Consider the following 27,223-nt stretch of genomic DNA (forward strand, 5'->3'; position numbering starts at 1 on the left):
ATAACAGGCATTCTCTGCTCTGAGGGATGAATTGAGCAGGACCTGGCCTGCGGCGAGGTAGAACGAGTAGAACGAACGAGTCCTAGGGTGCTGCATACAGTAGCTTTCCTCTTAAAGAGCCCAGCATCCCTAGTAGAAGCATAATGAAAATACGATGTGATTAATAGTCACAGAAGACTTCCCAGGTGGCTCAGTGGTAGAGAATCTTCCTGTAAAGCAGGAGATGTAAGTTGGATGCCTGGTTCAGGAAGATCCCCTGGAGAAGGAAATGGCAACCCACTCCAGTATTCTTGCCTGGAAAATCCCATGAACAGAGGAGCCTGGCAGGCTACAGTCCATGGGGTCGAAAGAGTCGTACATGACTGAGCGACTAAACGACAACAACAGTAGTCTCAGAGAGATGCCCAGTGTGCACCAGGAGCTCAAGGAGGATAAACCCTAGCTGAGATGAGGTCACAGACCTACTGATCATGGAGAGCCTGAGCTCTAACCAGGTAAATGAGGGGGATGGGATGGAGGGCACTTCAAGGCAGAGACGACCTTGTACAGAAGTCGAGAGGCAGGTAAGGGTACCAAAATCCCCAGTCCTGTTAGCAATGGCGGATTGTCTTGGGATCTGGCAAAGCCAAAGAAAGCAACGGTCATCGGGGCCCTTGGGAGGAGACAGGAAGCCCAGGGATCACTCCCAGGCTGACCCTGCCAGGCCTAGAACTGGGTACCACACACAGTGGTGCTTAATAAATGTGTGTTGATTGTAGATTGTCATTTCTAGGAAGTACTGTAGGCCGGGATAAGCAATTCATTCTTATAAAGCCCCAGGAAGGACCACATGCTGAGATGCATTTATTAAAGTCTTCTGATGAGAGAGGGAGGGAGGGAGGGGAGAGAAGAGGGAGGGGGAGGAGCTGAGATAGGGGCTGCCCACCCTTGGCTTTATAGAGCCCTTGGCCCCTTGTATCCAGTTCAGAGTCTAGAGGGGAAAGTAGAGCTGAGCCATGGAGAAGAACGGAAAACAACAGAGCTCTGCTTCCAGAAGTAGGGTCAAGCATGCCTCCTATTTCCTTTGATTTTCCCAAATATTTTGTAAGATGAGATTTTCTTTTTCTTTAACAGATGGGGAAACTAAGGCTAAGACCTGGTCCTGGCTTGTTGGGGAGGAAGAGAGAGAGGGGACTGGAGTTTGAGTCCATGGCACCCTGGGCAGATGGGGAAGGGGGAGGTGAGCTGGACACCGTGGGTGCACAGTCCAAGGTCTCTGGACTCCTCCAGGCTCCCCAGGTTCTACAGCCCCTGGACATCCCCAGGTAGAACTCTAGATGCTGGTGCAGACCCGCTGTAGGTCAGACTTGGCCAGTAGCCCTCTAGGACCTGGGAGGTTCTTCATTAAAGGTGTCCAGAAGCATCCTTAGTAGACGAGTCCACAGCAGCCATCCATCCCCTTCTCACCCTGGTTCCTTCTCCAGCTTTGACTTACACACTTTGTATCTAGAATGCCAGCACATCCTACAGAACCCCTGCAGCCTCCCGAGGCCCTGACATCACTACCCTGCCAGGAGGTGAGAACCCTAGTTTCCAGTCCAGCCTCTCCCACTAAACCCTCAGTGGCCTTAGGCAGGGGATGCCTCCTTTGAGCCTCAGTTTTCCTATTTAGTTCCAAAGAATTCAGCGATCTCTAAGTCCTTGAGCAACTCATGAGCCTCTTCCTCACTTCCTCTCCTTTTCCTCCCTGCCCCACCACGCAAAAACCAGGAATCCCTTCTCTAAGATAAGTGACCATTGAAGCCCCTGGGCATCCCAGTTTATGCCACCTGAAGGCTCTTGAGAGTCCCTTGGACAACAGGAAGATCAAACCAGTCAATGTGAAAGGAAATCAACACTGACTAGTCATTGGAATGACTCATGCTGAAGCTGAAGCTCCAATATTTTGGTCATCTGATGTGAAGAACTGACTCCTTGGAAAAAACCCTGTTGCTGGGAAAGATTGAAAGCAGGAGGAGAAAGGGATGACAGAGGATGAGATGGTTGAATGGCATCACTGACTTGGTAGACGTGAGTTGGAGCAAGCTCTGGAAGTTGGTGATGGACAGGAAACAGTCCATGGGGTCACAAAGAGTCAGACATGACTGAGTGACTGAACTGAACTGATAGTCATGACTGCTTGTCCATTACACATTTATCCAAATCCACAGAATAGAGTGAACCCTGTCGCTAACTACAGACTCCAAGTGATGATGTGGCAATGCAGGTTCATCAGTTATAACAAAAGATTGAAGGTAAAAGGAGCAGGGGGCAACAGAGGATGAGATGGTTGGATGGCATCACCGACTCAATGCACATGAGTTTGAGCAAACTCTGGGAGATAGTTAAGAACAGGGAAGCCTGGAGTGCTGCAGTTCATGGGGTCACAAAGAGTCTGACACGACTTAGCGACTGAACAATAAACAGAGGCAGGCAGGCAAGCTAGGGCCAGGGGCCTCTGCACAGCCCAGCCAGGGTGTCCTGGCCACGACATCTGGGGATGGGGCAAGGTCCCTGACCCAAAGTCAGCTGCTTCATTCCCAAGAGATGTCCTAATGTGGCAGGAAGTACATACATCCTCTCCGGGGTCGTGTAGACCTGAGTTCACATCCCCTCCGCTCCTCTTTAGCTATGGACCAATGCTGAGTGTGTTGCTCACTCTGTCTGATTAAGCCCGGCTTTCTGATCTGTCCTGAGGCCCTGTCTCAGAGGGCTGGGGGGAGGGTTACGACAGGTAAGCGCACTGAGCAGAAGCTGTTCTTCAGTGCCTCCTGGGTCGGGTTAACGGCAGGACTCCCAAAGTCCTCTACAGTCCTGGGGGTCACGCGGTATGCGGAGCAGTGCCACCACCCACACTCGGCCAAGTCACCAAGGCTGAGCAGTTCCGTGATGAAAAAGCCCACCTTCCAGCAGGAAATGTCTCCTCCAGGGCGAAACCCAGGTGGGTCACTTGAATGTGATACAGTTGTTTTCGCTTTCTTTTAATGAGTTTAGTTATAAAGCATCCGCAGTGAATTCCTCCTGCTTCTGCAGGTACTAATACTTGGACAGTTGGGGATCATGCTAAGTCACTTCAGTCGTGTCCTACTCCTTGGTATCCCATGGATTGTAGCCTGTGAAACTCCTGTGTCCATGGAATTCTCCAGGCAAGAATACTGGAGTGGATTGCTATTTCCTCCTATAGGGGATCTTCCCGACCCAGGGATCAAAACCCTGTCTCATGTCTCCTTCATTGGCAGACGGGTTCTTTACCACTAGCACCACCTGCATCAGGGGCATTAATTAAACTCATCCAGCCTCCCCCACAAGGCCGGGTGGTCCCCAAATCAGACACATCCCCTGCGTGGCCCCCTGCCCCAGAAAGCGGCTCCTCCACCAGTTCCGGCCTGGAGATGGGTCCGCCTTATGGACCAACCTCACAGGCACCCTGAGACGCCCACCCCAACACCCACCCCAAGCTAGCCTAATTCAGTCCTAAGTATTCCTAAGGTGCCTTCCCATTTCCCGCTGTAATAAATGGCACAGAATGCAAATGGAGGTGGATGTGGGACACAGATGTTTGCACTAATTTAATTGAGGGAACACCTTGGATTAAACACTTTGCAAAACACTCACAAATAGGTTCAGTGCATTCGGTAATGAAAAGCCTCCCAGCCCCCTGGCACTTGGCTGCGGCTGCCTGGGGGCTCTGGAAGGAGCAGTGCTGGGAGTGGAAGGGCATGGAGGAGAGGCCAGAGCAAGGTGGAGACAAGATGCCTCCAAACACAGGGAGAAGGCGCCGGAGCCAGGGTCCTGGGAGGGCTTCCAGCAGATTCTTCACCAGCTGGGACTGACTTCACCGACAGACAGGATCTGGGGGTGCTGGGGATGGCGGTAGGCAGCACCTGCCTCCCCACATGGATGGCGGCTCATCTCTGGGGAACCATGACAGGCCGGTGCCTCACTCCTCGAGACTCAGCCCCAACACTAACGCCTCACTGCTCGCCTGGCTGCTGGCCAGTCACCAACCTGCATGGGATTTAGGACTCCAGGGACCCCAGGGAAGATCAGCCTACTTGACCCTTTGGGCCTGAGAGTGGGTGGGAACTCTCAGAGATTTGGGGGTTATTTACACAGCAGTGCTAATTTCTCTGAAGCTGCTTCTTCCTTACCTTCCCCTGCAGCTTAGAGTGCTTCAAAAGTTCAAATTCTGTGCATCTACCAACCCCCGAGCACTCCTTCACCTTTCACCTACCCACCCATCCATCCATCCATCCACCCACTCATCCATCCATCCATCCATCCACCTGCCCACCCACCCATCAATCCATCCACCCACCCTTCCATCCATCCAACCACCCATCCATCCTTCCACCTGCCCGCCCACCCATCCATCCATCCATCCATCCACTCATCCATCCATCCATCCCCTACCTCTGGAACTACAGACATGAGTAACACCTGACACCTGCCCTGGAGGTACGTGTTGTGTCCCAGGAGGCAGACTTCACAGTCCCGGGTCCACATGATAAATGCCTTCAGGGAGGTAAACTTGGTAACCTGAGAGCCCAGGGACAGGGAAGCAACTTGGCATGACAGTCTCAAAAGACCAGAGGAGAAAAGAAGAGTTTACCTAGCAGAGGGAACAGCATACGCAAAAATAATGAACGTAGAAAGCCTGGCAGCAGCTGAGACTCAAGAGAGATCATGTGTGTGGGTCCACACGGGGGACACGTAGCACAAATGAAGATCTGCCTGCGCCATCTTCACCAGACCCCTTCTCCCACCCCGGCCCCCGAAAGGTCCCATAGTCGGGCCAGTGTGGAATCAGTTCCTGTGATGCTTGCTCCTACGTCTCAAGAGTTCCAACAAGGTCTGGGTGATTTTACATTCCTGAAAACAGAATCCTTAATTTTCAAACACAATGATCACTTCAAGCATAATAACCATTATAATAATAACCTCTTATACTTGCATAGTGCTTTATAGTTTATAAAACACTTTCATGTATCTCTTGTAATCTTCCACCAACGACACTTAGAGAAAGATAGAATAGGCACTATTAGTATTTTTGCTTTCTGGATGAGAAAATTAAATCCCAAGATCCCAGCTACCTAAAGAACAGAACTAGGGCTCACATTCAAGAATTCCTGATAGCAAAGGGCATGCTTGCTGACTCATTCACTCATTCAGTGCATCATGGAGTATTTGTTGAGCACCTATTATGTACCAAGAAACCCTTCAGACTCAGAGCATAGATAACATGGTGGGATGTTAAGATGACTGGAAGCCTCGATGAAGAGACAGAACATTGGCACCAAGCGGAAAACATCAGGGCAAAAAGCAAAGCACTGAAACTCAGAAACAGAGGAAAACATAAAGCACTATCTTCAAACACTGCCCCCCGTCCCACACACACATGAACACCCTACAGTCTGCACACATACAAGCAAGAGGCATATACCCTTATCACATAGGAAGATATGAGCCATTTCTCCTCAACTGCCCTCATGTTTCCCAGCATGGCCTGCAGACTCCTTTATCCTTACAGCCCCACTCCTAGCTAGGCAACAGACCAGAGCCAGCAGCCGGAGGCTGCCTGTGGGGCTTCAGCTTCACCCGTCTCCCAGCACACACACAGGTTCTCCCAGTGCAACAACCCAGGAATTCCAGCACGGGGAGAGCCCAGGGTGTGCCCATCCAGGGCAGCTTAGGTTATAGTCAGGATGGATAGACGGGATGGGATGGGATGGGATGGGATGGGATGGAGAGATGGATGGATGGATGGATGGATGGATGGATGGATGGGTGGATGAGTTCATGGATGAATGGATGGAAAGATGGATGAATGGATGGATGGATGAATGGATGGAAAGATGGATGAATGGATGGATGGATGAATAGATGGATAGATGGATGGATGGATAGATGAATGGATGGGTGGATGAATGGATGAATAGATGGATGGATGGATGGATGAATGGATGGATGGATGAATGAATGGATGGATGGATGGATGAATAGATGGATGGATGGATGGATGGATGGATGGATGGATGGATGAATGGATGGATGGATGGGTGGATGGAGAGATGAATGTATGGGTGGATGAATAGATGGATGGATGGATGAATGGATGGATGGATGGATGATGGATTGGATGGGTAGATGCATGGGCTGGTTGGATGGCTCGCTAGCTGGATAGATGGGGAGGGAAGGCTGGGAAGCATAGGAGCTTTCACCTACCTAGAGCCTGCTGGGGCCCTGCCATTCAGCCAGTTACAGGCAAGCACTGCCTTACTCTCTGATGAGGACAGATAAGCCTCAGTGCCCTCTACAAAAATAATATCCATCTCACAAGATCCATGTCAAAATGTACGACAAGAGATGCTGATGTACCCTGCTGATGTGCAGGGTCTGGCACACAGAGGGAATTAGGACCTTCCCATCCCGGAACCAAAGGTAATGGATGAGCAAGTAACTCTGCAAAGCCCCTACAGAAGTCAGTCTCCTGTCGCTGCACCACCATCACTCATCCTGGGGTTTGGAAGACTTAATGGAGAAAACCTCTCCATCACTCCACCCTCTTCCCCTTGGCTCATTCATTCGTTTTTCCATTCATCCAAAACTATAGGGGCCTACTGTGGCCAGGCATGATTCTAGGTACTGGGATCAGGAGAAGAATAAGATTCAGTTCCTAACTTGGCTAGACAGACAGATACCTTGTTTGAGGTCCTGTGACAATATACAGGATGTGGAAAGACAGCACCCTTTCAGGAAAGGCAGGAAGCCCCGTCAACGGTAGTCAGAGAGGAGATGCGTAAGCTGGGCATTGCAGGAGGAGCAAGTCTATCCAGGCCGAGGAGATTCCAGATGGAGGGAGCAGCAAGTGCAGAGGCACCGAGGTGCGAAGTTACGCAGAGTATTTTGGGGAAACCGAACAACCTGGCATTCTGGGCACCAGGAGTAGGAGTGTCTGTAAGTAATGGGGAAGAGGGAGCTGCAAGGCGAGCAGGAGAGAAAGCTGGCAGGTAGACAGAGCTGAGTTGTGTGGCCCATGGCCAGCCAGGCCCAGGAAGCCGCAGACAGTAAAGAATCCCTGGGGATGTGGGGGCACCGGTGTGACACGGGCACAGGCTCACAACAGCATTTATTAAGCTCCAGGTGTTGCAGGCCCAGAGCTAGGCTCCTTCATATTCTGGCTGGCTCTGTCAAACATGAATTTGACAAGGTTTTCTCCTCTTTGATTCATTCAGTTATCCCTAGAGAAATGGCCAGTTTGGCCAATCTTCCTCTCTGAAGAGCCAGGCTGGCTGGCTAACAGCAGAGACCAGGGGAAGGTTCCCACATCGCCACCATCACCAACCGCAGCTAGAGCTGCTAGAATCAGTGCCTAGAAGGCTCACAGAAGCTCCTGAGGATCGGGAAGAACTTGAGAAAGGATAATGGTGGAGGTGACAGGAGCCACAGAGGAAGCAGACAGCAGGGAAATCCTTCAGGCTGGACAAAGAGAATAGGAGAGAAAGGCCAGGTGGGTGGTGGCAGCCACTTTGTACTTCCAAACCCTACTGGAAGCTTCTCCAGGCCTGCTCGCAGCAGGGAAGTTTACCCTCCTTCCCTTCCTTTTCTCCCCTCCCTCTGTCCCTCTTCCCAGCTCCTCTCCAGAAAGGTTTATGGAGAAGACTCCAGATAGCCCTGTCTCCTGCAGGCATAGTCACACCAACTGAAAGGAGATTTAATTAGCAAAATCTCGTTAGGCAAATGAAATTATCCGTAAGACAATACTCCTCTGGACGGGGGGTATGATTAAACAAAGCCATTAATTGAGAGAGTCGCTTGGGCAGCCCCCCGAAAGCGTTCATCTCTGGGCCTGGCTCCACAGTGCCTCCTTGGGCCAGTGGAACAGACCCGGTCCCCTCTACCCACCACACACCCTCCCCACTCCATCTCTGCTCTTCCAGGACCCTTCCAGTTGGGGCTGCAGACCTCGTAGCTCATCAGCGGCCTCTCTGTCGTCAGATTCCTGCTAAAGTGCCTTGATTGCATAATGTCTATTTGCATAATGTAAATTGCAATCTCCTAGCTCGGGAGGCAGGAATCACAGAACAGCCATTATTTTTTACCACTCCACAAAAATTCTACATTTAGAAAGCAGATTTGCAGCTCAGAAAGCCGTATAAATCTGAATCCGCCACCAACGCCATTAAATCACACCAATTAAGCCGGACCAACGAAGAGGCCCCTGTCACTGTTCTCTGCACACTCAAGGACTCCCAGCCCAGATGGAGGCCATGGAAAACCGGAGGCTGTTGGCGGCGGGGCTGGAGCCGAGTGGCAAAGGCAGGATGTTCTGTCTTGTAAACCTTCAGACACACGCCCCGAGCACAGGTGCCCATAAAGACTCGGTGGGCAGAGGACAGCCTGATTTCTTGTGGGCACATTATTTGAAGACTCTTCATTTATAGAGCAGGACACTAGCGACTGAACTGAACTGAACTGAACACCGTAAGTGGGGAAGAAGCCAGCACCTTCCTCAAAGAGAGAGGAGAGATTCCAGGAATTTCACACAAGGGTGCAAAGTCCAGACCTTCAGCATCTCTTTAATGACCTTTTTCTCTTTTCCCAAGTCCCCTCCAGCCAAGAGAAAGAAAACCAAGGGCAAATTCTGCTCAGACTGGGCTGGGCTGGGCCAGATTCTGAGCTCTTTCTGAGAGCTGTTTCCTAGGGGTCACTAGAAAGACAGAAGCCAGTCACAAGTTCCCCAGAGAGGAGCCTTTCCTCTGAGAACAGCTTCCCCATAGCCACATACCTGGTTACTCTTTTGCTTCTTTATTGCTCATTCAATATTCATCTGTCAAAGGGCAGGATGCTAATGTGTATTATTAAAATATCAATAGTTTATGAGTGAACTTTTATGGAGAGTACAGTTAAAGGGAAGATGCTTGACCATTTCCGTCAGAAGCTATGGAAAGGAACAGTCTTTCCAACTCCACTTTTTTCCCTATGTACTGTGGGGAGGGGATGGCTGAACCATTACAGGGTATCTAATGTGTGCCAGGAATGGCCCTAAAGCTCGTATGTGCTGAATTTCATTTAGTCCCCAAGCCGCCCTGGGACGCGTGTACAATCCCATTTCCATTCCAGAGATGAAGAATCTAAAGACCAAAGAGATGTGTCCAGAATCACAGAGGTTCTAAGTCATAGGGCTTAAACTTGAACCCCAGCTTTGGGCTTCACACCCGATGCTCCACCCCCAAATTGAGGCCTTGAAAATACAAATGGTCTTTTAGGTTCTTATCTGTTTCCTTCACCTGCCCAAATTAAACATTGGTTTCCTGACTCAAGTTTCATGAAAGGAGAAAGGAGAGAAGAGGAAATCATTCCATGCTTTCACATAGACCCATGCCCACAGAGTCAGTCTCTGCTTTAGAGATGTCTAAGCCAGTTCAGTTTTCATTCCAATCCCAAAGAAAGGCAATGCCAAAGAATGTTCAAACTGCCACACAATTGCACTCATCTCACACAGTAGCAAAGTAATGCTCAAAATTCTCCAAGTGAGGCCTCAACAGAACGTGAACCAAGAACTTCCAGATATTCAAGCTGGATTTAGAAAAGGCAGAGGAACCAGAGATCAAATTGCCAACATCTGCTGGATCATCGAAAAAGCAAGAGAGTTCCAGAAAAACATCTACTTCTGCTTTATTGACTATGCTAAACCCTTTGTGCAAATCACAACAAACTGTGGAAAATTCTTCAAGAGATGGGAACACCAGACCACCTGGCCAGCCTCCTGAGAAATCTGTATGCAGGTCAAGAAGCAACAGTTAGAACTGCACATGGAACAACAGACTGGTTCCAAATTGGGAAAGGAGGACGTCAAGGCCGTATACTGCCACCCTGGTTATTTAACTTATATGCAGAGTACATCATGTGAAATGCGGGACTGGATGAAGCACAAGCTAGAATCAAGATCTTTTTAATCAATGTTGAGGGACTGGTCTGCCCAATACACAGAGGTACTTTCTGAATCGACCCTGCTGGGCACTGATGTAGGAATTAATCATATGCTTCTCAGGGCCCCTGTATTTTGTCTTATATTACAGTTTTATTACATCTGTCTCCCTCCCAGACCGTAAGTTCCTTGTGGCCAGGAACAGTACCTTGCTTATTTATTCATTCATCCAGTCATCCATTTATTCCATTTATTATTAAGTTAATAATAACTGAGTACATCATGCAGAGTACAATATGCAGAGTACATCATGAGAAATGCTGGCCTGGATGCAGCACAAGCTGGAATCAAGATTGCTGGGAGAAATATCAATAACCTCAGATATGCAGATGACACCACCCTTATGGCAGAAAGTGAAGAGGAACTGAAGAGCCTCTTGATGAAGGTGAAGGAGGAGAGTAAAAAAACTGGCCTAAAATTCAACATTCAAAAAACTAAAATCATGGCATCCGGTCCCATCACTCCATGGCAAATAGATGGAGAACAATGGAAACAGTGACAGACTTTATTTTCTTGCGCTCCAAAATCACTGCAGATGATGACTGCAGCCATGAAATTAAAAGCTGCTTGCCCTTTGAAAGAAAAGCTATGACCTAGACAGCATATTAAAAGGCAGAGACATTATTTTATCAACAAAGGTTTGTCTAATCAAAGCTATGGTTTTTCCAGTAGTCATGTATGGATGTGAGAGTTGGACTGTGAAGAAGGCTAAGCACCGAAGAATTGATGCTTTTGAACTGTGGTATTGGAGAAGACTCTTGAGAGTCCCCTGGACTGCAAGGAGATCCAACCAGTCCATTCTGAAGGAGATCAGCCCTGGGATTTCTTTGGAGGGAATGATGCTGAAGCTGAAACTCCAGTACTTTGGCCACCTGATGTGAAGAACTGACTCATTGAAAAGACCCTGATGCTGTGAAAGATTGAAGGCAGGAGGATAAGGGGACGACAGAGGATAAGATGGTTGGATGGCATCACCAAGTCGATGGACATGAGTTTGAGCAAGCTCCGGGAGTCGGTCATGGACAGGGAAGCCTGGCATGCTGCAGTCCATGGAGATGCAAAGAGTCGGACACGACTGAGCAACTGAACTGAACTGAAGCCAGTTCCCATGAAATTAAAAGACACTTGCTCCTTGGAAGAAAAGCTATGACAAACATGGAAAGCATATTAAAAAAAACAGAGACATTGCTTTCCAACAAAGGTCCCTATAGTCAAAGCTATGGTTTTTCCAGTAGTCATGTACAGATGTGAGAACTGGACCATAAAGAAGGCTGAGCACCAAAGAATTGATGTTTTCAAATTGTGGTGCTGGAGAAGACTCTTGAGAGTTCCTTGGACTGCAATGAGATCAAACAAATCAGTCTTAAAGGAAATCAATCCTGAATAGTCATTGAAAGGACCGATGGTGAAGCTGAAGCTCTAAAATTTTGGCTACCTGATGGAAAGAGCCAACTCATTGGAAAAGACCCTGATGCTGGGGAAGATCGAGGGCAGGGGAAGAAGCAGGTGACAGAGGATGAAATGGTTAGATGGCATCATCGCCTCAATGGACATGAGTTTGAGCAAACTCATTGAGGAGATGGTGAAGGACAGGGAAGCCTGGTATGCTGCAGTCCATGGGGTCACAAACAGTTGGACACAACTTAGTGACTGAACAACAACAAAGCCAGTTCCCAGAATCTTTTCTGCACGTTTGGAAGGTAAGGAAGGACTGCGGGTGATGTTGGAGATGAGGTCATCAGACTTCCCCCTTTTACGGGAGAGTAAACTGGGTTTCTCGGAGCCTCAGGATAAAGTGATTAAGGCTTTAGAATAGAGTCTTAAGTTTGATTTCAGGTCTGTGGCTAACTTACTGTATCCCTGACTAGGGTTCCTCTCTGGTGTCTGGACCTCTGCCCTCTTTCTGTAGGTACTACTGAGATAATAACAGTGTCTCATAAAGCAGTAGAGGTTTTTAAGGAGAACATGCCCATCACATGCTGATCAGAGTTCTAGCACATAGTAAGTGCTCAACTAACATGGTTCTTAATATTAATATTTAGCCAACTTGTGGAAGACTTCAGACGCTCCCTCCAAACCTTTTCATCAAAGTCATGCCCCTTTGCCCCCTCTCTTCTCTACCCCCTCCCTTTTGTCACTAGCCATTCCCGTATCTTTGGAAAAACAAACTGGTTCTCCCTCAACTCTTCAGCTGCTTGAGTTCTGGTTGTATCCCCTTAAGTCAGGACAGGGCATCCAGAGGACTCAGATCCTCTTTCAAAACTTGGCTGCAACTGGCTCAGGAAAATGACAAAGGACAGGGAGTTTGGGCCTCAAGGGTTCTGCCTCCCACAGGGTATAGTGTGTCTATGTGTGTGTGTGTGTGTTGTGTGTGTGTATGTGTGAGTGAATGTGTGTGAGAGTGTTATGTTTGTGAGTGTGAGTGTGTGTGAGTGACTGTGTGTGAATGTTGTGTGTGCGTGAGCGAGTGAGAGTGTTGTGTGTGTGAGTGAGTGTATGAAGGTGTGGGGACGAAGCAGACTGTGGCCTGCCCTGAGCCCCATCCAGGGATCGACCTCGTCATCCAATCTTTGGCCAAAGCTGAGTCTCCAGCTTGGAAAGCCCTGGAGTCAGGGGTGGGGGAAGGAGCTACACCCCAGGGAATGAAGGGCTCAAGGCTTGTGGCGTCTGTGTCACAGGTCTAAGTCCCTCTCCAGACCTGGCATTTCAAGCTGTGGGCTGCAAACTGGAGCCCCTCTTGCTGAGAAGGACCATTGGGTAGAGGTTTCTACCAGCTGCAGAGCCTCAACACCAACATGTCCTCAGGGAATCCTGCCAGGGGGAGGAGCCTAGCCTTCCAGGGGGGCTTCAAACACAGACATTGTGTGAGTTAAGAGACAGTTTGATTCTTGAAAGCAGGGCTTTCTGTAGCTTGCCTCAGGAGGCTGTGCTTTGCCATACCTGATGAACACTAGCTGTGGGCGTGTCCTCGCCAAAGACAGCTGCAATGACATATTACCACCCCCCAACACATTCTTCATTGAACGTGCTGTGCCTATTCCTCCTTTGAGACGGGATTAGGGGGTGTCCACGTCCCCTTCTTTAAACCCAGGTGAGCCTTTGTGTCTGCCCCAAACAGAGGAACGTGTGGAAGTGATAGCAGGCAGCCCCGCCCAGCTCCTGGCTCCTCTCGGGGGATGCTCCCTCAGGGCACCCATGTTATGAGGATGTCCAGGCCACAGGGAGAGGGCACATGGGTCTGATGTCAGCTAACACCTCGGCTGACAGTTGGTATCCACCCGCAGAGTGACAAGCGAACGAGCCTTCCGATGATTCCAGCATTCAGCTTCTGCCCCCGAGGAGACCCCAGGCCTGTTGACCAGAGACAGTACCCCCCACCCTCGTGCCCTGTTGGGACTCTTGACTCACAGAATAAATGAACTCAATAAATGTTGTTAAGTCACTAAGTCTTGGGGTGGTTTGTTACATAGCCCTAGGAACTGGAACACCACCCAAATTATGTTTGACTTTTCCTTTTCAAATCCAGCCCTCACTTCAGACTTTGAGACCTTTCCCTTCTCTGCAGGCTCCCCTGCATGGGGCAGCCTGAGCAAAAACCCTGCTCCCTGAAAGACCCTTTGAATCATCCCATTTCAGCATCCTGGGACCTGCAGATTCCCGCTCTGCCTCCATCCTCTGGGCAGGTCCCAGATTGTCCCCGAGAGGGCGCTCCCCGGAGGCTGGGTGGTTGCAGGCTGGGCACCAGCTGACCTCACGGATCCAGGCAGAATGTGTGCAGACCTAGTTCCCCTACTTGCTGGCTCTCACGAAGTTCACGCTCGGCTTGCTCCTCTCACACTTGACTTGACTTATGGGGTCCCTCTAACCTCTGCCGCGAGCAGACATCGATTCTCACAAAGGTCATTATCTTCCTACCCTGGCTCCCCCCTCCCGCCCCCTCGGCTCCATCTCTGAGGTAGGTTTTCCTGGAACAGGAGGGAGGGAGGCACCCTTTCCCACCCCCGGGCCTGCGGGCTTGAGAGGGGGTGCCCTGGGAGCCGCACCCGTCAATCACGGAGGCACCGGCACGGCCTCGCAGGCCATTAGGCGGAGGGCCGGCGCCCTGCTCAGTCACCGGGCAGCCATCGGCAGGATGTTAGACGATCGCGGGGTGGCCATTCTTATGATTTATTCAAATACTCATTACAGTCAATCTATTTTTACACAGAGGTAAAGATGTGCGCTGATAACGGTTAATCATTTATAATTCCATGGACTGGTTGGGAGCCAATGTACTATCAAAGTCGCGGCCGCTGGGGCCCCGGGAGCCCCCGAAGCAGAGTGGGGGAGGTTGCCCAGCCACAGGCCCTTCCAGCTGACACTGCCTGAACAGGGCCGGGATGGAGGGCACAGCTGGAAATAAGGAGGAGGGGATCCCAGACCAGTCTCCAGAAGCTCAGCCTCATGAGGGCACTGTGCGGGCAGAGAGATGCCCAGCAGACAGATAAGGCAAAGAAACCCAGAAGATGGAGAAACCACCTCTAGCTGGATTACCAAAGAAAGTTCCACTGAGCAGACTGGACAAAGGCCAGGGCCTACGGATTAGAAGACTTCTGCCAAGTGGGAGAGTCTGATGAGCAAATACACACACATATAAGGTGCAGTGGTTCCTAGGCTGACCAGAGGGAAGCGACCAGCAGTATTTCCTTTTTCCTCCCTTGTGTCTCTCTAGAAACAACCAGACATAAAAGCAAGTGCGAGCTCTGAACTTCGCCCGGTTCCTCCTCTCACAGCCTCCCACACTTAGCTCGCACACCATAGTGGCTGGGGTCTGGCCTGGCCTTGCAAACTCCAGAATCTCCCTCTCCAACACTCATGACTCACAGAACACATCAGACCCACCGTAATGCACAATCAATACAATCTAATTAAATAGGATGTCCTGTTACAGGGCCTCTTCGTCACATTCAGGCCTCATCTAATTACAGGTCCACCATATTTCACGTCCTGACCGGCTCATTGTCGAGCGCGTCCCTCGCACAAGGCATGGTTGTGGAAGATCAGGTTCAGGGCTGGTCTTTAACCCATAACCTTATTGAGTTAGCTTAGAAAATGCCAATCAAAGCTACTCACAGTTCACAGTCCCTTTGCTGGTGAGCGGCATGGAGGTCGGCCTCAGAGTCCCACTCCAGTTTCAACCTGATGGTGAAAAAAGACATCTTTATAGACTGCGTGTGATTCAACACCTCCCCTGTAGGAGTCCCAGAGAAAAAGCAGCTCATGGCTGTGGGGCGCCCTGAGCTGAGCAAAGCAATGATCATTTACCAATGCCTCTTGTCTGACCAAAGACCCCAGCAGAGCGGGACAGAATGGAGGAGCCCCTGGGAAAGCTTGAAACTCATATGGGGGAGCTGCCCAGACAAGCAAACACCACCACCAGTGCTGTGGTTTATGGCAGGATTACGGAAAGTGAAGAGTCAGTCCCCTTGGGTTAGAAGGGAGACGTTCATGGGGAACAGTGATGGGGTGTGACTGATAAGATCAGAAAACATGATTGCTTTACCCTGGGATAAAGCAACAACAACAATAAAAAGAAGAAAACCCAGCACAGGGACTACCCTGGTGGCCCAGTGGTTAAGAATCCACCTTGTAATTCAGGGGACTTAGCTTCAATCCCTAGTCAAGGAACTAAGATCCCATATGCCTTGGAGCCACTAAGCCCGAGTGCCCCAACTCCTGAGCCCAAGTACTGCAACTAGAGAGTCTGTGCACTGCAGCGAAAAATCCCACATGACACAGCGAAGATCCTGCATGTTGCAACTAAGACCCAGTACAGTCAAATAAATACATTTTTAAAGGAGAGAAAAAAAAAAAAGCCAGCACATATTTATACCATCTACACTCACCCAGCCCAGCAGGAATAAAATCCATGGGTCCCATAATAAAAGTGCTGCCACGTCATTGGTGAAACAAGAATATCCATCAGATAAGATTGAGAACGTACATAAAGCAGTGCTGAACTGTGTGGTAGAGACTATAACTCGCTCTCTCTCCACAGAAATGGGGACTGTGAGAGCTGGAGACTTCAGGGAAGTTTTCAGGGAGATGGAGAACTTGACCGGGATCTTGGAGGACAGGTCAGGCAAGATTCAGCTGGTGGAAGAAGAGAGGTGGCATTCCAAGAAAGGGTGCAATCTGAGCAAGAATGATGGGGGAAATTGTGGAGTGTCCAGGGACAAGGCAGAGGCTGCGTGCCTGAGACACTGGAGGAGGAATTAATGCTGAGTCAGCCGGCTGGGGCCAGAGCATCCCAGCTCGAGTGGCAGCTGGAGAGGTCAGGCTTGGGCTGGGAGCTCCTGGAGCCATGGAAGGTTTTCCTACAAAGAAATGTCATGAAAGAGAGAACCCTCCCCACCCCCACCACTCTGTAGTATTTTCCTTTTAGTTAAGATGAGAGGTTCCCTGGAAAAGGTGGAGTTTCAGACAGGATATTCAGGAATGGAGTGTGATACAACGCACTCCTGGAAAAGATGTCTCTCTTGTTCATGATGACGGCACCCAAGGTGAGGCACTTCCTGGGGCTGTCTACTAACATCTCCAGGACCAAGACTGCTGACTCATGGAGGTGCTTCAGAGACAAGACCAGACCACCGATGGCACATGGCTGAGGATGAGGACTGCATTTATGCATCTGTTTAGCCCACAACATAACAGGTTCTCAACAAGTGTCTGCTGCAATGTTCAGAGGTGGACTCTGTTCATTCTAACCAGAACCTGACAACCAGCTCGTAGCTGGCAATGGGCTCCAACTTGTAATCTTCTACGCTATTGACACATTGCTACTGAGCGTATATGAACTCAAGACAGGAAGTTTCTTGATTGAACTGCATGCAGTGCGGATTTATCCCTTCCTGCTGGGACTGACTGTTGAGACACCAGAGACTTGGAAGGAAATAGGTTGGACCTCCAGGTGCACATGCTGGTCAGCTGGACAGGACGGCCACTCTGTTCGGGAGATGGATTCTGATGGGCACGTGTTACAAAGCTTTGAACAAGTTGAAAGGATGGGCCAAAACTAAAAAGTCAATTTTTCCCACGACCAGTTTTTATCTCTCATACAATAACATCATGACAACCATAAATGAAATAAATTTGAAAATAAAAAAATTCTTATTACATCCTATCACTCTAAACCATCAAATTATTATATGCTATGTCCACATGCAAATCCATTTTAGTTTTTTACTGAGTTGTGGAAAAAGATTTGACAAGAATAAATATACCAAATACTACTCTTAACATTCAAAAGTCAATTGCAAAAGTCACACATTGGGAATTTCTCTGGTGGTCCAGGGGTTAAGAATACGCAGGGGACATGAGGTCGATTCCTGATCTGGGAAAATTTCACATGCCAAGGGGCAACGAAGCTTGTGCGCCACACCACTGAAGTGCAAGCCCCTAGAGCCCACATTCCACAATGAGAGAAGCCCTTGCCCTGAAACTAGAGAGTAGCCTCAACTAGAGAGAACCCATGCTTAGCAACAAAAACCCAGCACGGTCAAAATAAAAGAAATCACAGATTGGGGTGACCTGGTTTTTTAAAAAAGGGCAAGTGTTATTTGAGTTAAATGCAAGTTGAGGTAGAGCCCAGGGTGTGATGTTGCTGCCAAACCCCTTATATTGATCTCAGTTGCCTTAATAGCTGTATGATAGGCAACCAAGAGAATGGTCCTCTCACTTTAGACGTAGCGATCTACAGTACTTTCAGATGCAGTTTTGACATCATATTTTAATAACTTTGACAGTGATGGGTAGAAGAGAGAGGTGAGCAAAGATGTCTAGTGGTCAAAGTACTGGCTAACAGTTTAGTAATTCAAAGCACAACCTCTGGAATCAGACAGTACAGGTGTCTATCACAGCCCCACCGCTTCCTGGCAGTGGGCCCGTGGGTAAGTTACTTAACTTCTCTATGTCTCAGTTTTTCATATGCTGTTGTTCAGTCGCTAAGTCATGTTTGACTCTTTGCAGCTTCACGGACTGTAGCACACCAGGCTCCTCTGTCCTTCACTATCTCCCAGAGTTTGCTCAGATTCATGTCCATTAAGTCAGTGATGCTATCTAACTATCTCATCCTCACCACATCCTTTTCCTTTCACCTTCAATTTTTCACAGCATCAGGGTCATTTTCAATGAGTCAGCTCTTTGCATCAAGTTGTCAAGTATTGGAGCTTTAGCATCAGACTTTCCAATGAATATTCACGGTTGATTTCCTTCAGGATTGACTACTTTGATCTCTTTGTAGACCATAGGGACTCTCAAGAGTCTTATCCAGCACCACAATTCAGAAGCATCAGTTCTTCGGCACTCAGCCTTCTTTACAGTCCAACTCTCACATACATAAATGACTACCGGAAAAACCATAGCTTTGATTATACAGATCTTTGTTGGTAAAGTGATGTCTCTTCTTTCTAATATGCTCTCTAGGTTTGCCATGGGCTTCCCTGGTAGCTCAGCTGGTAAAGAATCTGCCTGAAATGCAGGAGACCCCAGTTCAATTCCTGGGTCAGGAAGATCCCCAGGAGAAGGGATAGGCTACCAACTCCAGAATTGTTGGACTTCCCTGTTGGCTTAGATGGTAAAGAATCCACCAGCAATGCAGGAGACCTGGATTTGATCCCTGGGTTGAGAAGATCCCCTGGAGGAGGGAATGGCAACCCACTCTAGTATTCTTGGCTGCAGAATCCCCATGGACAGAGGAGCCTGGCAGGCTACAGTCCACAGGGTTGCAAAGAGTCAACATACAACCCCATGACAGAGCATCTAAGGATAGCACAGCACAAGTTTGTCATAGCTTTCCTTCCAAGGAGCAAACATCTTTTAATTTCATGGTTGCAGTCACTGTTTGCAGTGATTTTGGAGTCCAAGAAAATAAAATCTGTCACTGCTTCCATTTCCCCCCTTCTATGTGCCATGAAGTGATGGGACCAGATGCCATGATCATCGTTTTTTAAAGTTGAGTTTCAAGTTTTTTCCCTGTCCTCTTTCACCTTCATCAAGAGGTTCTTCAGTTCCTCTTCATTTTCTGCCATTAGAGTGGTATCATCTGAATGTCTGAGGTTGCTGATATTTCTCCCAGCAGTCTTGATTCCAGCTTGTGATTCATCAGTCCAGCATTTCGAATGATGTACTCTGCACATAAGATAAATAAGCAGGGTGACAATATACAACCGTGACGTACTCTTTTCCCAATTTTGAACCAGTCCACTGTTCCATGTCCAGTTCTAACTGTTGCTTCTTGACCCACACACAGGTTTCTCAAGAGGCAGATAAGTTGGTCTGGTATTCCCATCTCTTTAAGAATTTTCCTTTGTTATGATCCACACAGTCAAAGCCTTTAGCATATTTAATGAAGCAGAAGTAGACATTTTTCTGGAATTCCCATGCTTTCTCCACGAATGTTGGCAATTTGGTCTCTGTGTCCTCTGCCTTTCCTAAACCCAGCTTGTACGTCTGGAAGTTCTCAGTTCATATACTATTGTAGCCTAGCTTAAAGAATTTTGGGCATAACCTAGCTAGCATGTGAAATGAGTGCAATTATAAGAAACTTGAACTTTCTTTTGGATTGCCCTTCTTTGGGACTGGAATGAAAACTGACCTTTTCCAGTCTTGTGGCCACTGCTGAGTTTTCTAAATGTGCTGGCATATTGAGTGCAGCATTGGAACAGCATCATCTTTTAGGAGTTTTAAATGGCTCAGCTGGAATTTCATCACCTTCAGTAGCTTTATTTGTAGTAATGCTTCCTAAGGCCCACTTGACTTCACATTCCAGTATGTCTGGCTCTAGGTAAGTGACCACACCATCATGGTTATTCAGGTCATTAAGACCTTTTTCATATAGTTTTTCTATGTATTCTTGCCACCTCTTCTTAATCTCTTCTGCTTCTGGTAGGTGGCTTCTGTCCTCGCTATTGTGCCCATTCTTGCATGAAATGTTCCTTTGGTATCTCTAATTTTGGGGAAGAGATCTCTAGTCTTTCCCATTCTACTGTTTTCCTCTACTTCTTTGCATTGTTCATTTAAGAAGGCCTTCTTATCTCTCCTTGCTCTTCTTTGGAACTCTGCATCCAGTTGGGTACATCTTTCCCTTTCTCACTTGTCTTTTGCTTCTCTTCTTTTCTTTGCTATTTGTAAAGCCTCCTCAGACAACCACTTTGCCGTCTTGCATTTCTTTTTCTGGAACTCTCTTGCTTTTTCCACGATCCAGCGGATGTTGGCAATTTGATCTCTCGTTCCTCTGCCTTTTCTAAAACCAGCTTGAACATCAGGAAGTTCACGGTTCACATATTGCTGAAGCCTGGCTTGGAGAATTTTAAGCATTACTTTACTAGCGTGTGAGATGAGTGCAATTGTGAGGTAGTTTGAGCATTCTTTGGCATTGCCTTTCTTTGGGATTGGAATGAAAACTGACCTTTTCCAGTCCTGTGGCCACTGCTGAGTTTTCCAAATTTGCTGGCATATTGAGTGCAGCACTTTCACAGCATCATCTTTCAGGATTTGGAATAGCTCAACTGGAATTCCATCATCTCCACTAGCTTTGTTCATAGTGATGCTTTCTAAGGCCCACTAGATGCTTTCTAAGCCACCCACTAAGGATGTCTGGCTCTAGGTCAGTGATCACACCATCGTGATTATCTGGGTTGTGAAGATCTTTTTTGTACAGTTCTTCTGTGTATTCTTGCCATCTCTTCTTAATATCTTCTGCTTCTCTTATGTCCATACCATTTCTGTCCTTTATCGAGCCCATCTTTGCATGAAATGTTCCCTTGGTATCTCTGATTTTCTTGAAGAGATCTCTAGTCTTTCCCATTCTGTTGTTTTCCTCTATTTCTTTGGATTGATCACTGAAGAAGGCTTTCTTATCTCTTCTTGCTATTCTTTGGAATACCAGACCACCTGATCTGCCTCTTGAGAAATTTGTATGCAAGTCAGGAAGCAACAGTTAGAACTGGACATGGAACAACAGACTGGTTCCAAATAGGAAAAGGAGTACGTCAAGGCTGTACATTGTCACCCTGTTTATTTAACTTATATGCAGAGTACATCATGAGAAACGCTGGACTGGAAGAAACACAAGCTGGAATCAAGATTGCCGGGAGAAATATCAATAACCTCAGATATGCAGATGACATCACCCTTAGGGCAGAAAGTGAAGAGGAACTCAAAAGCCTCTTGATGAAAGTGAAAGAGGAGAGTGAAAAAGTTGGCTTAAAGCTCAACATTCAGAAAACGAAGATCATGGCATCCGGCCCCATCACTTCATGGGAAAGATTGGGAAACAGTGGAAACAGTGTCAGATTTTATTTTTCTGGGCTCCAAAATCACTGCAGATGGTGACTGCAGCCATGAAATTAAAAGACGCTTACTCCTTGGAAGGAAAGTTATGACCTACCTGGATAGCATATTCAAAAGCAGAGACATTACTTTGCCAACAGAAGTTCGTCTAGTCAAGGCTATGGTTTTTCCTGTGGTCATGTATGGATGTGAGAGTTGGACTGTGAAGAAGGCTGAGCGCCAAAGAATTGATGCCTTTGAACTGTGGTGTTGGAGAAGACTCTTGAGAGTCCCTTGGACTGCAAGGAGATCCAACCAGTCCATTCTGAAGGAGATCAGCCCTGGGATTTCTTTGGAAGGAATGATGCTCAAGCTGAAACTCCAGTACTTTGGCCACCTCATGCAAAGAGTTGACTCATTGGAAAAGACTCTGATGCTGGGAGGGATTGGGGGCAAGAGGAGAAGGGGATGACAGAGGGTGAGATGGCTGGATGGCATCACTGACTTGATGGACGTGAGTCTGAGTGAACTCTGGGAGTTGGTGATGGACAGGGAGGCCTGGCGTGCTGCGATTCATGGGGTCGCAAAGAGTCAGACACAACTGAGCGACTGATCTGATCTGATCTGATTTCTTTTTCATTGGTATGGTTTTATTGTTTACTACCTCTTGTACAATGTTAAGGAACTTTTGTCCATAGTTCTCAGTTCCCATCTGTAAAATGGCGCTAATGAGGGTTCTGTTCTGCCTTTGAGGTTGGCTGTAAGGGTTGAATGAATCCATATACTGTAAAATGCCTAGAACAGTGCCTTGCACAAAATAAACACACATTGCATATTACCTGTCATTGTTGTGATTTTAATTATCAGGAACCATAAAATAGAAGATATGGGAGAAGAAACTGGAGATGGACCTCCATTTGCCCCTCTTTAACATGACCTATTGGTCCTAGTTCTATTGACAACAATCTCTCTCCCACATGGAGTCCTCCAGATATTTGAAGAGGGGCTGGTGTTGCTCCACAGGGTAGACTTAGGGCTAACTGACAGATATTAGAGGAAGCGAATCTGCAGTTCAATATATAAGGACTTCTCTAGTCCGCAATGGCACCTCACTCCAGTACTCTTGCCTGGAAAATTCCATGGATGGAGGAGCCTGGTAGGCTGCAGTCCATGGGGTCGCTAAGAGTTGGACACGACTGAGTGACTTCACTTTCACTTTTCACTTTCATGCATTGGAGAAGGACATGGCAACCCACTCCAGTGTTCTTGCCTGGAGAATCCCAGGGACGGGGGAGCCTGGTGGGCTGCCGTCTATGGGGTCGCACAGAGTCGGACACGACTGAAGCGACTTAGCAGCCGCAGCAGCAGAGGAAGCCAATCTGCAGTTCAATATATAAGGACTCCTCTAGTCCAAAGAACCATCCAACAGGGAGTTAGGCTTCTTTGGAAAATGAGCTTCCGACTCAGGAAAGAGGATCCTTTGTTGGGTAAGAAGATGCCCCTGAGTATGGTCTCCCAGACGTGGCTCCCCTCACCCATAAAACACTAATAAGAAAACGCTGGGAGACTGGGAGAGGTGACAAACACGCGTATCGATAAAATATTAAAAGTGTCTTCTTTTATCATTGTTTTATAAAGGAAATCAACCCTTCAAAGTAAGGTGAGCACAAAGGGCCACTCATTGAACTCTCTGAAATGAATGGGGCATCATAAACAGCAGCAGCCCTGCCCCACCACTGTCACGCCTGTCTCCTCTTTCTGTCTCTGTCTCTTTCGGTCTCTATGTGTCCATCTCTCTCTCTCACACCCAACACACATGCACACATATGTGCACACACAACCTCTCCACATTGTCCTTGATTGCCACTCCTCACTCTGCACCAGCGGAAAAGTCTTCTTGTCTGGCACTGACCCAGGGGTGCTGCTGGGGAGCCAAGTACATGTCATTTTAGGGCTTCCAAGGCCAGCAGCCTCTCTTCCTGGAATGCCACATCAAAGGCCTTGTGACAAGCAGCCCTGCCACTATACAACCAGAATCTAAACTCAGGCCTGCCTTACTCACCAATGAAGATAGATGTGAATCATAAATGGGATTTATAAATATGTGGACATTCATGAAATGGTAAATGAGGACGGAGCTGAAGAACATTCATCATTAAGAGGTTGAGGGGGACAGAAGAAAGCTTCCCACAGGAGGGGACACCCGAGAACTTGACTCTGCATGCCCCAGGAGAGCTGAGCCAGCTCCCACGAAGCATCCTGGGTAAGAGAGAAGGCTGGAGGGAGATGGGCTTGGAACTTAGCAAGATGGGTCTAACACAGAGGGCACTTGACCAAGGGCATCATGGGTTCACACCCTGACTCCATCATTAACTTACTGTGTGGTCTTGAACATGGAACTTTAACCACTGGCTGCTTCCGTTTTCCCATCTGCAAAATGATAGTGCTTGACTAGATGATTCTGGAAGCATGTGACTTCTACACATCTCTGATGTTGCCCAGACTCACCCCTTCCCCCACCGCCCCATGGAAGCCCTGAAGCAGCTCAGTCTATGACTGTGGTTAAGAATATAGACGTAGGAGGCAGCAGTTCTGGGTTTAGCATGGGTCCATCGCCTCCCTAACCTTAATCTCTACAAACATCAATGTTTGCGTCTGTAAAAGGGGAATAAGAGCAGCGCCTTTAAATGAGGGGATGCCCCAAGAGAGTTTTGTGCAATGACTGGAACATACTCATAACAACGAATGGGGCTGCTGTTGCTGCTCTTCAGCATGAGGAGGTGAGGGCTGGCAGCAGCTCGATGGGGAAAGGGAGGCAAATCAAGAAGCCTGAGGGCCTCTGCCTTCATCCCACCACCCATGACAAGCCGCTCTGCTCTTCCCCCGACCAGGCCTTTAGGAGGAGGACAAATTGTGACATGACAATCTGTTCTCAGGCACCTGGAGTCTCTCTGGATGGTCCCCATCTCTGATAAACCTCTGTAGGCACATAAGTAAAACTCCCCAAAGAGAAACAAAACTTAAAAAAGACGCTCCCAGGGCTTCCCTGGTCGCTCAGTGGTAAGGAGTCCTCCTGCTAATACAGGAGACTTGGGCTCGATCCCTGGTCTGGGAAAATCCCACATGCTATGGAGCAACTAAGCCCGTGCACCACAACTACAGAGCCTGTGCTCTAGAGCCCGGGAGCCCCAAGTGCTGAGCCTGTGCTCTAGAGCCCGGGAGCCCCAAGTGCTGAGCCTGTGCTCTAGAGCCCGGGAGCCCCAACTGCTGACGCCCTCACTCTACAGCCCACGTTCTGCAACAAGAGAAGCCACCACAATGAGAATCCCACATACCAGAACTAAAGAGTAGCCCCTGATTGGCACAACTAGAGAAAACCCACACAGCAATGAAGACCCAGCGCAGCCAAAAATAAATAAATAAGACCCTCTGAGACAGAGTCACCTGCAGGGTCACAGTGGGTCCTGCGTCTCCCGCCTCATCACCCCGAGAACCCTCTCTACTCCACCTCCACTCCCCTCACACCCCCCCATGAAAGCTTGCTGTGGTTTATGTTAATGTTAGAGTGAGGCAGTCAGTCAGTCACAGCATCGCAGGCCCTGAGCACCAGCCTCTCGATAACACAACGACCGAGGAAACGAACACCGAGAGACCCAGCTGGCACTAAGCGCTTGGCTCTGGGAAACGTATCCGTCCAGCCCTGAGGGTGCTGCACAGGTCTCCTCAGAGCCGGGTGAGAACAGGCTCATTTCCCGCCGTCCTCAGCGCCCTGGGCTGCAGGCAGGTCTGGGCGCCCAGCTGCAGAGAGGACCAGGGAAATTGCCTCAGTCGTGCCCTCCGGCCTCAGCCCGAGACTCTAAGCCAGGTCCTATACCTGTAAAGAGGGCACCCTCGGGGGTGAGAAAACACCGAGACACAAGACGTACTTATTCTCCATCAGGAACGTCACTGCTCTTCTTCCTGGCCCATCGTCACCTGCCAGGCTTCCTTCTCTCTGCTGGGCCCCTAATCCATCTCTGGGCCTCCAGCCTCATCCCCTTCCGGCCCGTCCACCACTTCCCCCAAGCCCGGGATCTCCCTGAAACACAAATTCCGTCATGTCCGTTCCTCCTCCAAACCCTCCAAGGACAGCTCAGCGTCTGGCAGAGGTCACCCCCCGGCAGCCCTGAGCCAGCCTCTTGCCTGCTTGATGTTTTCGTAAACACTGACAACATCTAAAACGCTGAAAGTTTCACATTTGAAAATCCAGATCCTAGGTTTTTCTCCCGAATTCGGGATGAACGCCAAACTTGCATCTTCACGTGGCAGTCGCTGGATGACAACAAGTGTCAGAGGCCCCCTTTTCAGGCCTGGGTCCCCCTGTTTGTCTCACAGAGAGAAGGCAGGTGTCGCTTGCAAGAAGCCCACAGGGCCGGGCACCTGGAGGCTGACTCATGCTGCCGGCTGAGGGCCCAAGGTGGCAGTGTGGAGGTGACTCATTGCGTTCGCAGCCGCGCTGTTCCCAGCCAGGCCCACAAGCGTTCCTCCTTCTCTCTCCCCTGGCTCGCTGCTTCACCTCTGGCCAGGAGACAGCCAGAGAAGGTCCTAGGGCAGTTTCTAGGAATGCCAGGACTACAGGGCCCCACCCCTGAGTCCAGCCTCTCCCCACCCCCAACTCAGTGGAAGCTGCACCCCCTCCCTTTATTTCCATCCCACTGTTCCTATCAAAGCCCTAACAGCACATATTTTGTTAATTGTACAAACCTAATGGGGGAATGCATTGGCAAAAAAGGGTAATGGCCATCAGACCAGCAATAAAACAAAATTAATGGCCCATAGGAAGAAATCATGTCCACTTAATCCCGGCTCTGAAACTCTAATAGAATAATGGAATACCAGCGGAGGGGTTTTTCTCTCCATGCAGATTGCTTACACCATGTTAATCACTTGCAAAGCAGGCCACATACCACTCCGGCTCACATGACCCTCCAGGGAAAGTAGCAGACCAGAAACATTTAGTGCCAGGCTCATTACTGACATGCCCCACCAGCAGCGACACCTTCCCCCCTTCCTCACCGCCCCAGGTGACTCTGGGACAGCAAGTGGGGGTGTCGTTGAGAGCCATCGGGTGTGGTGGGCTGGAAAGCGAGACACACACCTAACAATAGCAGACCTTTACTGAGTGCTTACTATGTGCCAGACACTGGGCTGGTTGAGCACTTTCCAGGTATTGTATTATATCTTCATCTACTGTAGCTACAGACGCCAGCAAGATAGCCACTAGCTACCTCTGGCTTTTTATTTATTTTTTAAGTTTTTTTTTTTTTTAAATTAAAAAAATTATTTTTGGCTATGCTGGATCTTCAGCACTATGTACGAGCTTTCTCTAGTTGTGGTAAGCAGCGGCTACTCTCTAGTTATGGTGCTCGGGCTTCTCGTTGCGGTGGCTTCTCTTGTTGCAGAATCTTCCCTGTAGCTCAGACAGTAAAGAATCTGCCTGCAATGCAGGAGACCTGGGTTCAATCCCTGGGTCAGGAAGATCCTCTGGAGAAGGAAATGGCAACACACTCCAGTACTCTTGCCTGAAGAATCCCATGGACAAAGGAGCCTGGTGGGCCACAGTCCATGGGGTCACAAAGAGTGGGCCACGACTGAGTGATTAACACTACTGCTACTACTCTTGTCGCAGAGCATGGGCTCTAGGGCACATGGACTCGTTAGTTTCAGTTCCCAGGATCTAGAGCACAGGCTCAGTAGTTATGGCATATGGGCTTATTTGCTCTGCCGCATGTGGGATCTTCCCGGATCAGGGATAAAACCAGTGTCTCCTGCACTGGCAGATAGATTCTTTAGCACTGAGCCACCAGGGAAAGTCCTATTTCAATTTTTTTAAAGGTAAGATTCTTTTTTGTTTGGCTGTACCAC

At 48.7% G+C, this 27,223-nt stretch overlaps 1 protein-coding gene across 3 annotated transcripts in view; it reads right to left on the reverse strand.

The window, feature by feature from the left end:
- The window catches only part of PKNOX2 (PBX/knotted 1 homeobox 2), a 298,614-nt gene that overhangs the window by 196,479 nt on the left and 74,912 nt on the right, over positions 1-27,223 (reverse strand). For all 3 annotated transcript variants that reach the window (XM_027532932.1, XM_027532934.1, XM_027532931.1), the window contains exon 2: positions 15,122-15,187. The gene's annotated coding sequence lies outside the window, so the exon portion shown is untranslated. The remainder of the gene's footprint in view (positions 1-15,121; positions 15,188-27,223) is intronic.

The sequence above is a fragment of the Bos indicus x Bos taurus genome, chromosome 29 (assembly GCF_003369695.1).
Source record: "Bos indicus x Bos taurus breed Angus x Brahman F1 hybrid chromosome 29, Bos_hybrid_MaternalHap_v2.0, whole genome shotgun sequence".
NCBI classification, from domain to species: Eukaryota; Metazoa; Chordata; class Mammalia; order Artiodactyla; family Bovidae; genus Bos; species Bos indicus x Bos taurus.